Genomic DNA, 13,730 nt, shown 5'->3' with positions numbered 1-13,730 from the left:
TTTACTAGTTTATACAAAATAACACAAAATATTTTAAGAAATTACCTTTCACTTGCCCATAGTGTATTATTAGGGTGTCTGGGGCGCTTTGCAGGGAGGGGTGCGGGGTGTGTAGTCCCCGAGCGAGAACACCGCCGCCGACCCCTCGGGGAGTGTTTGCGGCGAGTGGGGAGCAGTGGGTTTTCACCGCACAAAAAGAGAGGATAGAGAGAGAGAGAAGATGCTGAGAGAGAGAGAGAAAGAAGATGATGAGATGTAATTAAGAGAGGAGTGCCGCCATCAAATTGAGGGTGTGGGGGGAGTTAAGGGGGGAGTTGACGTGGCGCGTGCTGATTGGTTTTTTGTAAGAGATGTCACTCCCCTAAGAGAGGACTGCCCTTCTCACCCTTAGCTTTCACTTGCTCATAATGGATTGAGGTTTATGACGATGTGACATGAACATTTTCATTACAGTTTAGTATAAGCACACACTAATATTAATTCAGTTAAATATTATATATACTATTAGTTCTAAAGAATATCACAACTTTATTATTTAAGTTTCTATTTCGGCAACTACAATGAGTGTCGTGTAACACCCGTCTCAATTAATCAAGATTTAATAATAAAATACACATTTTAAAGCCAAAATGCGACTTTACAAAAACTTTTCCAAGTTAATAAACTCACATGTCTATAATAATATTCAAAATCTAATACTGAGTGTTTTACATAGTTCACTAAGAATCTATATATATATATATATATATATATATAAACATGATAAATAAGGGCTGATGTGTCATGATATAAGGGCTTGGAAAATGATGTGGCATCACCATAGGCACTCTAAAAATTGGTTTTGGCTCCAAAATTCGGGTCATAAAAATTCGTGTATATGGGTTAACGCGGGATCCATTTCCTTTAATTTTGACCCGACTTCCATTTGTACGATATCTGTGTTTCTTTTCCAAAACCCTAGAGAGCCTCCATCTCCATTCTCCATCTCCATTCCAAGCAACTGATCTTCTCTTCAAAATGTTTTCCTTTTATGAATGGTCCGCAACTTTGTGACCTAAATTCTTCAGCCGCTTCATTCTTCTCATTCACACTTTCTCTTTTCGACAGTCCTTTCCTTCATCCAGTTCTTCCTTCATCGATTCATCATTATTAATCATAGGTACGTTCCGGCTACCATTATTAATCAGAGTTTTGGTTCTGATTGTGAATATGCGTTTCTTTTTCACCATTTCATGAAAACCCTAGATCTCACCTCGTGTTTTTCTGGTTTCAGTCATCTACTATCCATACGATTCAAGCATCAGGTAAACATTCTTATTTTTCTGATTATCAATATGTTCTATCTTAATTCTTTTGTTAATGTTAATGGGTTCGACTATAGAATGCCCTAGCGGCCACCTCCGGTGATGACGGCGAGGGTTTCGACGAGTTGATTTCAGAAATGGAAAATAAGTGAAATTTATTGAAGGGGCGATTATATTAGCAGCTAAAGAACTGGATGACTTAACTAATAGCAGGTTTGTATTTTTTTTGTTTTTGCAATTTTTGTTATAGGAACTAGAATGGAGGTTGTTTTGACTTAACTAATACAAATCGTTCATTTAGGTTTCATTGTTCAGGTTGACTTCGGAAATAGAGACGATAATAATCAAATCTAGGGCATCCATAGTTGTACTGTCGAAGAACTATGCAAAATCCAGATGGTGCCTTAACGAGCTTTGGTTGATCCTGGAGCAAAGGAGGGAGTGCAATCATTTCCTTTTACCTGTTTTTATCACGTCAACCCATCAGACGTTAGGAACCAAACAGGAATATTTTCTATAGAAGGGTCAAAAGCGACAGTGGATAGTGTGAAGCAGTCGAAGGCAGCATTAACAGAGGTGGCCGATTTGAGTGGCATGGTTCTTTCTGGGTATATGTGCTCTCTCCCTATTCATCTTTATACTTCAAAATTTAGGAAAGTATTATGTCTCTTAATTTATTAGGATATAGTGCTAAAAATTTGCTTAGCGCTTTGGTTGAACATAATTAAGGAATCTCAGTTCTGGCTTAGAAGATGGTCAAATTAAGTCAATGTTTGAGAAATTCATCAAGTGCTTTAGAGTTTATACAAAGTGACCACTAATTGATTTTGTTGTTTAAAAAATCTTTTATTGGATAAATCGACTTTGACAAACCTAAAAGCAAAAGATGAAGAAAAATGTACTAAGTATGTAGGTTCTGTAACTTTCTACCAAGTTATAAACACTCCCTAAAAAATTGAAGAGGAATCCTGGTATCATTCCTTTATGTTGGGGTATGTATGGGTCGGTCTGAGTCGCTTTTGACCAAAAGTCATAACCATAACCACGATTTCGATTAATGGATAACCATAACCACAACCGACCGAATATGACGGTTTTGGTTAATCGGTTTCAGAGGTTATAGCGAGTCGGTTATGGTCGATTAACTATGATTTACGTCTAGCTAAAAATAACTCATTTTTTTAACAATGGAACAATCCATTACATCTTTGTATATATTAATATATGGCATATAGAATATGCAAACAAAACGATATGATATATATAAACAATAAATCTAAACAAACTTTCAACCAAAACATATGATATAATCCATAAACTCAGGTGCTGTACTGTTTTTTTATTCATAATATTTACCAATGTTATTGTATTTGTAGAATTATTATCCGGTAAACAAACTAATACTTCATGTGATTGTCAGGGAGAAAGTGAAAAACTAACCGTTAACAACATGAATAAACCCAAGGTATTCGAAAACAGTTCAGACGGGTGCTGGTAAAGATGTATCTATTTGTCATTGGCGGCGTCTTGAAGTTTTATAAGGTTATTGCTAAAAGCAAACTTTTGTGATATTGTTTTCTTATTTTAGTATTTAATTTTGACTATATTATGAATTATAGGGTTAATGCATGCTTGAATTTGAGTTTTCTTTATCAAATAGATGTAGTAATGTGATTGTTATTGATCCAAAGAATTCCTTTTTCATAGCTTTCAAAAGTTTTTTCCAGGTTTTAACCTTGATAAATTAAGAAAACAGAGGTCACGTGTCTCATATGCATCAATATCTGCAATTGGTATGTTTTTTTTGCTTCAAAATCCTCTATTTCATGATTAAATTATGAAATGTTTGTGATTCTTATGGGTTTTTTATTTGTTTAGAAACTATAGGTACGAGTTACTCTCGACACATGGAAGATGAGTATCAGAAGTTTATCCGGAGAATGAACCCGCCTCGAGTCGTAATCGACGAGGAATCGTGTAAAAATGGTACAATCATTCAAGTATTAAAACTTTTTAATTTTTTTATCTTTTTGAATGCACATGTAAGGCCCTAATACGTATTTGACTATAAGTCGCAGCGGAAGTTCAAGCCATAAACTTTCTTTCATTATAAACACCTTAACTTATTTAAAAATTAACTTTAACATAACTCTTTCACATAAATCCATCAATCGACTTATTTACTAAGTAAAAACATAGCTTATGTTTACTACATTATATACATCAACGTTCCCGTACAATCTCACTAGTGACTCGATCCTCGATCTTTGTTCCTTGATGATCCGCGTGACTCGTACTACCTGCGCTCACCACATTAAATTCATAACATTAGTACGCATTATAAACATACAAGATTTATTCACGTTTACTTTTTGTTCCGTTAACTCTTTACATCCCAGCTTTCCATCTGATCGTACATTCCGTGGTGAGACTTTCTCATTGTACCTGCGTTACACTTCGTTCACAAGGCACACTATTATTATCGTCAATACTCAATTTCATTGAATACATGCGTATATACTTTCATACATACTTACATATGTGCATCCGTTCACACATAACTACTTACAAATCTACGTACCTACATTCATACGTACGTTCCTACATACGTGCATACCTACATACATACACGCATACATGTCTACATACATACCTATTACATGCCTTCTCACAACCCTACATACGTGCACACACTTTCGTACATACTCACTTGGATATATATATACACATGCACATACTACCTACATACACACCTACATACATACATACATACCTTCATACGTATCTACTTAAGGAAATTCTTAACTTAGAATCCCACATTTAGGTACCATATTACTACATATTCTTTAGGATCCCACCTTTAGGTACCATATTACTACATATTCTTTAGGATCCCACCTTTAGGTACCATATTACTACATATTCTTTAGGATCCCACCTTTAGGTACCATATTACTACATATTCTTTAGGATCCCACCTTTAGGTACCATATTACTACATATTCTTTAGGATCCCACCTTTAGGTACCATATTACTACATATTCTTTAGGATCCCACCTTTAGGTACCCTATTACTACATATTCTTTAGGATCCCACCTTTAGGTACCCTATTACTACATATTCTTTAGGATCCCACCTTTAGGTACCATATTACTACATATTCTTTAGGATCCCACCTTTAGGTACCATATTACTACATATTCTTTAGGATCCCACCTTTAGGTACCATATTACTACATATTCTTTAGGATCCCACCTTTAGGTACCATATTACTACATATTCTTTAGGATCCCACCTTTAGGTACCCTATTACTACATATTCTTTAGGATCCCACCTTTAGGTACCATATTACTACATATTCTTTAGGATCCCACCTTTAGGTACCATATTACTACATATTCTTTAGGATCCCACCTTTAGGTACCCTATTACTACATATTCTTTAGAATCCCACCTTTAGGCCCCCTACCCGTCGGCGACGCCCTCTAGTTTCTTTTTTTTGCAGTTTTCTGCAGGTTCGTTTCGTCGTCCGTACGCACTAAAACGCACGTAACTTTCGAACCGTTTACCCGTTTAACCTCCCGTTTCTTCCTACATGCTTGTAAATTCACATCCTATCAAATGAACTTAAAATCCCATAACCGCCTTAAGGAAAATCTTAACTTACACGCTATCGGCTTATTACCCTCTTACCCACAATTCGACCCGTTCATGCATTCATCAACGTAACTTGTTTGTTTTACCATAAACTCTTATAAACCTAATAATATCAGTGACATCTATCATAAAATAATAAGTTCTTAGACATTTAGCATCCTCTTAACACATTATCGTTCATATACTTAGTTTTGACCCGTTAAGGGTATTTGCGCGTTAAATGGTTTATAACATACCAAGACCATACTCTTCGCTTCCATACTTGTCCAAGACATTACACTAATCAATAACTTGCTTCTAAACTACTTATTAAGATCGTTTGCCCAAAATACCCATCAAGGGCATTTTGGTCAACCTTAATCCCATCATTTACGACGAAAGACTTTCCTACATATTTAACTTCAAACATCATGTTTAATTAATTTCAACACTTTATTACTTACTTGAACTAAGAAGTGATTACGGAAATCACTTACCTTGAGCGTCCAAGTTCAAGCATAGGTTCCATGCTTTCTTTTGACCCATTAGCCTCCGTGCTTGAGCCCGTAGACATGCTATCTATCCTTACATGACCATACATTGATACCCTTGTTAGTAAACAAGGCCACACAAAGCATCAATCACAATAAATCTATGCTCAACAATTGACTTTCATTAATGGATTTCTTGCAACTCATAGCATAGATTAACAATGAGATCCTTTCTACTCGCATAATATAAACACGCCATTACATATCTTGCTATAAATATTTCGTGCATCACTTTGACTCCCTAAACCGTACGTTTATGATAAGAGATCTACCTCACAACATTCCTACCATTGTTGACTTTCCAGAAAGTCAACTATCAAGCATTTCAACTTCCAACTTGGACACACATTCATTCACAAATTAACATGTTAGAATATAGTCATTATGCCATCTATGCTTCATACTCATTTTGTAGGACATATTTGGCCGCATAATCAAATAGTTACATATACACATATACATACGATTCCGTTCATATCAACATCTTTATAGTTAACGCCAATATCAATTAAGTTTACTCTTTTCTATGATTCTCATTCGTTCCATAACCATTCTTAAGTTGAAACTAATACGATCAAACATTCCATATATATTCATCACATCATTCAAGCGTATGGTACGAATTTCACATATTATTGTCATTTAGGCATTTCATCAAACACCTTGTGTGCGTACTACCATCTAAGCTTAATGTACAACTAATTCATGCATATCCTTCTAACCTCATACATAATTCACCAAAATTCTTCCTTCTAATCATCATGAATCATTTCTACATAATCATTAAACATACTAGAATCACATTTCTTTCAATTCCTCTAACAAGAATCTACCATGCATGCCAAAATACATCAATATTAAGCAAGAATTGGACATGGGTGATCATTCAAGTTGTTATCATCACCATAACCAAATGGGTTTCACATATAAACATCAAATTAACCCAAATCTTACATAACCCATGTTCTATATGATGTTTCTAACCCTTATACATAATCAATTTCGTATTATCTCACGGATTAGAGCATAACCCACTTCACCCATGATCACCAATCTTAAATTTAAAACATACCTTATGATCTCTTCATGTTGGTGATCATTAATCCATGCTCGGTTATAGATTTAAGCATCATTTAGCCTTTCAATTTGGATGATCTTTCATGTTTAGGGTTTGGAGTTCTTGAGAGCTCCTGAAGCTTCACGAACACACACGTATGTGTGTTTGTGTGTGTGTGTGTTGATCTTTTAATTAGTAAACAACTTTCAGTTGTTTCCACTTTAGCCCCTCGGGTTTTCCTTTAAAACATAAATGACACTACCTTTCATTACTTAATACTTTTGACCATACCCTTAACTATGTTAAATAGCCTAGTTATTTATTTCATGACGTGTCATAAAGGAACATCCGACAAATATTAACATTCAGATTTTGGGGCGTTACAAGTCTACCACCCTTAATTGAGGTTTCGTCCCCGAAACCTTTCTTACCTTTATTTAACACTAATTATTCCTTCTCTACATACACTCGACACAACCACGAGCTCATCACAATGACTATCATTCAATTTCAAAAACGTTCCTATTAATGTTTCTTTCATGTTTATTTCATTATTCATATCATTGACTTCTCCCTAACAATTCCATACCTTCCTTATCATAATTTCGCATATCATTTTCATTTCCTTGGTCTGACAACCACGGTTCAATATACATACTTCTTTGACTTGTATTTACACACACCTATGTACTTAACTCTAACGTGATCATCCTTCTACGTTTTCTACAATTACTTGTACCATGCATACCTTTACGTTACTTTCTAACCATCTTTTTCATTTCACTTTACAATTATTCTCACTTCGTGCATTATTTAGTTTACATACGTATGTGTATCATGTAGTTCATCTTACGAGAATTTAACCATTACCCGAAATCTATACATACTCATATATGCTTAACTTTAACGTTAACCTTATTCTACCTTTTCTACATTTACGTATACCTTGCATACCTTTATAGTATCTTTAAATCATTCCGTTCATTTCACATTACTATCGCTTTCACTTCATGCATTACTTAATTCACGTGTATAGACAGTTCATATCCCTCCAATCATGAGTTAGGCATTTTACTAACCTCTTTTTCATTTCCCAACCACGATCCGCAACCCTGATCGATCATCTTCTCCTCGTGCACTAGCCGTACAGGCCAAGTTTCATTCCTTCATGTTGTGAGCTTCCGCTCGTGCACGTCCTTTCACCAATACGATTGGTTTCATCGCATCAATAGTTCTAACATTATCATCAACAACAACGGCGGTTAGCATATGTCATTCAAACATTCATAACACTAGGTGATTACACACCTATAATTCTGTTACATATTTCCTGCGTACATGCTATAACATATCTTACATTCCATTTCTTACACGCAATTCTTTCATTTTAGTTACTTATTTCGTCAACCTTTGCAGTTTGACCTTTTAAGGTTAAACCGAATTTTCTTACTTATCATAGATGCATTGAAGTACACATTCGTGCTTCCTTCCATTCATGCTTACTTACAAAGACATTCATTACATCGTTTTAGTATTCTTAACAAACTTACCCTTTTTGTTCATACTTAAACCATTGTCTGGGTCATAGCCCGTCATTCATTCTGACTTCTAAGAGTCGATTTCTAACACATTTAACACATACCTTGTTCAAAACTTCCTTCTTTCGTTTTATAACTTAGGTCTGCATGCTCATTACGATCATTCTTTTGTTTCTTTACTTTACATTTGCCCATATGACTCATTTAACACAATCACGGTCAGACTATCGACACTTCTTATGTAGACTAGTTTCGTCTTTTATACCTTAAATATGTTTCGCGGATTCGAATGCATTATTCATACCTTTCGTACCTTCTATGTTTTGAATCCGTCTTGCGGATTCAAACATTGCATTCGCATCTTTCATTCTTTGAATCCGTCTCGCGGATTCAAACATTTCATTCATACATTGCTGACCCGTACTGTCTCACGGATTCAACATTCTTCATTCTTATCACTCATACTTTTTACTCTTACATAGTACTCTCAATTTCCCGAGAGCCTTACTACCCACTTCACCCGCACGCCCACCTGCTACCCAATTCTAACGGACATACCTGCGATAATTACCACGGTCTCACGAACGTCATATGCTTCTTGCGTACTGGCCAGGTGCGCAATTCACATACTAATTCCGTGCCTTCAGGTAATCATCGCCTTATGTCCGCATTAGTGGGTCTCAGTTCGTGCTACATTTTTACAATTTTACCAAGACAATATCGTTGTCTTCCGTTTAGTACTTACCCTCCCAAGGAGACTTCTTCCTTTTTCTTTTAACAACGGTACCCATTCATATCAACATTGTGTACCTGGGGTCCGTCTGTCCATTCGCATCCTTGACTGCCTTAGCATCCACCTTAGACTGCATTCACGGATCATCCTCTCCAAACTTTTAAGCTTACCTTGCACATAGCAAACCGTTAGCTTCTTCATATGAATACATACATATACGTTTTCATACCATTTCTACCTTTAGATCTTGATCGAGTCATGGATTGTACAGGTTCCTTATCACAAGAGCACATAGGTTTGAGTTCAAGTACCTACCTTCTCGTACTTGATTCCCTCAAACCAGGGCTCTGATACCAACTTGTAACGCCCTAATACGTATTTGACTATAAGTCGCAGCGGAAGTTCAAGCCATAAACTTTCTTTCATTATAAACACCTTAACTTATTTAAAAATTAACTTTAACATAACTCTTTCACATAAATCCATCAATCGACTTATTTACTAAGTAAAAACATAGCTTATGTTTACTACATTATATACATCAACGTTCCCGTACAATCTCACTAGTGACTCGATCCTCGATCTTTGTTCCTTGATGATCCGCGTGACTCGTACTACCTGCGCTCACCACATTAAATTCATAACATTAGTACGCATTATAAACATACAAGATTTATTCACGTTTACTTTTTGTTCCGTTAACTCTTTACATCCCAGCTTTCCATCTGATCGTACATTCCGTGGTGAGACTTTCTCATTGTACCTGCGTTACACTTCGTTCACAAGGCACACTATTATTATCGTCCATACTCAATTTCATTGAATACATGCGTATATACTTTCATACATACTTACATATGTGCATCCGTTCACACATAACTACTTACAAATCTACGTACCTACATTCATACGTACGTTCCTACATACGTGCATACCTACATACATACACGCATACATGTCTACATACATACCTATTACATGCCTTCTCACAACCCTACATACGTGCACACACTTTCGTACATACTCACTTGGATATATATATACACATGCACATACTACCTACATACACACCTACATACATACATACATACCTTCATACGTATCTACTTAAGGAAATTCTTAACTTAGAATCCCACATTTAGGTACCATATTACTACATATTCTTTAGGATCCCACCTTTAGGTACCATATTACTACATATTCTTTAGGATCCCACCTTTAGGTACCATATTACTACATATTCTTTAGGATCCCACCTTTAGGTACCATATTACTACATATTCTTTAGGATCCCACCTTTAGGTACCATATTACTACATATTCTTTAGGATCCCACCTTTAGGTACCATATTACTACATATTCTTTAGGATCCCACCTTTAGGTACCATATTACTACATATTCTTTAGGATCCCACCTTTAGGTACCCTATTACTACATATTCTTTAGGATCCCACCTTTAGGTACCATATTACTACATATTCTTTAGGATCCCACCTTTAGGTACCATATTACTACATATTCTTTAGGATCCCACCTTTAGGTACCATATTACTACATATTCTTTAGGATCCCACCTTTAGGTACCCTATTACTACATATTCTTTAGGATCCCACCTTTAGGTACCATATTACTACATATTCTTTAGGATCCCACCTTTAGGTACCATATTACTACATATTCTTTAGGATCCCACCTTTAGGTACCCTATTACTACATATTCTTTAGAATCCCACCTTTAGGCCCCCTACCCGTCGGCGACGCCCTCTAGTTTCTTTTTTTTGCAGTTTTCTGCAGGTTCGTTTCGTCGTCCGTACGCACTAAAACGCACGTAACTTTCGAACCGTTTACCCGTTTAACCTCCCGTTTCTTCCTACATGCTTGTAAATTCACATCCTATCAAATGAACTTAAAATCCCATAACCGCCTTAAGGAAAATCTTAACTTACACGCTATCGGCTTATTACCCTCTTACCCACAATTCGACCCGTTCATGCATTCATCAACGTAACTTGTTTGTTTTACCATAAACTCTTATAAACCTAATAATATCAGTGACATCTATCATAAAATAATAAGTTCTTAGACATTTAGCATCCTCTTAACACATTATCGTTCATATACTTAGTTTTGACCCGTTAAGGGTATTTGCGCGTTAAATGGTTTATAACATACCAAGACCATACTCTTCGCTTCCATACTTGTCCAAGACATTACACTAATCAATAACTTGCTTCTAAACTACTTATTAAGATCGTTTGCCCAAAATACCCATCAAGGGCATTTTGGTCAACCTTAATCCCATCATTTACGACGAAAGACTTTCCTACATATTTAACTTCAAACATCATGTTTAATTAATTTCAACACTTTATTACTTACTTGAACTAAGAAGTGATTACGGAAATCACTTACCTTGAGCGTCCAAGTTCAAGCATAGGTTCCATGCTTTCTTTTGACCCATTAGCCTCCGTGCTTGAGCCCGTAGACATGCTATCTATCCTTACATGACCATACATTGATACCCTTGTTAGTAAACAAGGCCACACAAAGCATCAATCACAATAAATCTATGCTCAACAATTGACTTTCATTAATGGATTTCTTGCAACTCATAGCATAGATTAACAATGAGATCCTTTCTACTCGCATAATATAAACACGCCATTACATATCTTGCTATAAATATTTCGTGCATCACTTTGACTCCCTAAACCGTACGTTTATGATAAGAGATCTACCTCACAACATTCCTACCATTGTTGACTTTCCAGAAAGTCAACTATCAAGCATTTCAACTTCCAACTTGGACACACATTCATTCACAAATTAACATGTTAGAATATAGTCATTATGCCATCTATGCTTCATACTCATTTTGTAGGACATATTTGGCCGCATAATCAAATAGTTACATATACACATATACATACGATTCCGTTCATATCAACATCTTTATAGTTAACGCCAATATCAATTAAGTTTACTCTTTTCTATGATTCTCATTCGTTCCATAACCATTCTTAAGTTGAAACTAATACGATCAAACATTCCATATATATTCATCACATCATTCAAGCGTATGGTACGAATTTCACATATTATTGTCATTTAGGCATTTCATCAAACACCTTGTGTGCGTACTGTTTTGGTCAAAAATCACACAAGGATAATGCAACCAAACTCTAAGTAAACGGGGTATGATGCTTGGTTTGTAGAAAAAGTAAAGGATCACTTCAATGTGAAATATACAAAGACACAATGATTTATACGAGGAAAAAGCCCTTGATCAATGTATGATCTCCGGCATAAAAAACCTCGGGTGATGGCAACTACCGATCACCAACTTCAATATAATAAAAATGTAGTTACAACTTTGGATGATAATGAGCTGAGTACAAGGATTACTGAGTGTCTAAGTGTTTGAGAGTTGTGTCGTATGTCGTGTGTGTTCTTCCGAATGAGGAAGATGGGTATTTATACATGTGTGGGTGACTTATTTTAGGTAAAATGACTAAATATCAGCTCATTACCCTTTTAGAAATAAAGACAATCTAGCCTAAATTGCTGCCCATAAATCAAGCCTAGTTTCCATATCCTGTGCAACGTCTTTCTTCGATTAAGCTCTTGCCATATTTGTGAAGACGCGTTCCTGGATCATGATGTCTAGAGCATATCCTGCTAGATGTTCCTGCAAAACAATATTGTATTGAGTGGAAGTAGCCGTTAGTATGAGGATCACCATAATGTCCCATGATCCTGATCCTGAAGTTCTGCTGAGGATCACTGTCTGCCAAAGAAAGAAGGATCACTGGTTAGGATCATGCGTAAGGATCACCTACAGTAAAATCCAGCCCTAACAATTGCCCCCAAAATATAAGGAGTTAATTGTAAATAAACGAGTTATATTTTGTTTCGATCTTATCTCTAACGGGCGACTCCAAGAAACTAGCCGTTATGTTCGGACTAGCCGTTGTGATCATTACGTCAGAGATGTGATAATCCCTGCAAATCATCATTATAAATAGGAGATAGGGTTAGGATCATTTTGCATTTAAATTCGAGATATCTTCCCTTTATAACCGCTACCGAAGACTGATCAGGTATCCTCTGCTTCTCTCTTTCCCTTCTTCCTTCTCTTTGCTCTGTTTTTTCTACTCCGTCTCTGTTTCTGTTCCGTCACAAACATGTTGCTCCGGAATTCTCCACATAAGGATTCCAAGAAGGATAGTCCCCTGAAAAGCCAAGGGATCATTAAGGATTCTCCTACGGAGAGATGTTGCTTTACCGATGCTCATGTAGATAGGATTCGACATTGCTTTCCGGCGGATGCCGTTTTCAAATCCTTCACACCCACTGCCTTGAGTGATTTTACTTCAGATACCTGGGTGATCTTTCCTGCAACTCCATTTATCATAGGATATTCGTATCCTTTTCCGGCCTTCACCCAATCTTTCTTTTCTCTGACCGGCATATCTTATATCCAAGCCATGCCGATGATCTGGAGGGTCTTGTATACCTTCGAGAGGATCATCGAGCAGAAGGGGATTGATTTAGGGATGGCAGAGCTGGCCGCACTTTATGATCTTACCACGTTTGGCTCTCATCGATATTTGTTGAAACGGAAGGCCGGGGAGGATCATCCTGTTTTGAAAGTTACCAAAAATAACACAAATTGGAAGCATCGTTTTTTCTTCGTGAGAAGGGATTCCCTCCCTGGTGGGAATGATCTGCCCAAGGAGTGGGCTACTCACGGTAGGGTAGAGGATCCTCGAAGGATCACTATCAGCCCTGTCTTATTTGACGAAGATCACTAATATTTCTTTTCCTTTGCAGCTATTTCCATTGCTCATCTCAAGTTAACCCCTGCTGCAAGAGAAAGAGTTTTAGCTTTTAATAGGCTAAAC

The 13,730-nt window shown here is 36.4% G+C and overlaps 1 long non-coding RNA gene across 2 annotated transcripts; it reads left to right on the top strand.

The window, feature by feature from the left end:
* The first annotated feature begins 935 nt into the window (after positions 1–935).
* On the top strand, positions 936–3,350 carry LOC110934985. Of its 2 annotated transcripts, none has more exons than XR_004890339.1 (7): positions 936–1,159; positions 1,274–1,304; positions 1,382–1,517; positions 1,620–1,912; positions 2,725–2,846; positions 3,032–3,097; positions 3,183–3,350. It is a non-coding gene; the product is annotated as an uncharacterized LOC110934985 (long non-coding RNA). The 2 variants fall into 2 exon arrangements; XR_002588774.2 differs by having other exon boundaries at positions 1,606–1,912.
* Positions 3,351–13,730: the final 10,380 nt, after the last annotated feature.

This window comes from Helianthus annuus, chromosome 4, assembly GCF_002127325.2.
Source record: "Helianthus annuus cultivar XRQ/B chromosome 4, HanXRQr2.0-SUNRISE, whole genome shotgun sequence".
Classification (NCBI taxonomy): domain Eukaryota; kingdom Viridiplantae; phylum Streptophyta; class Magnoliopsida; order Asterales; family Asteraceae; genus Helianthus; species Helianthus annuus.
The sequence above is the reverse complement of the archived record's forward strand: the minus strand, read 5'-3'. Positions and strand labels throughout refer to the sequence as shown.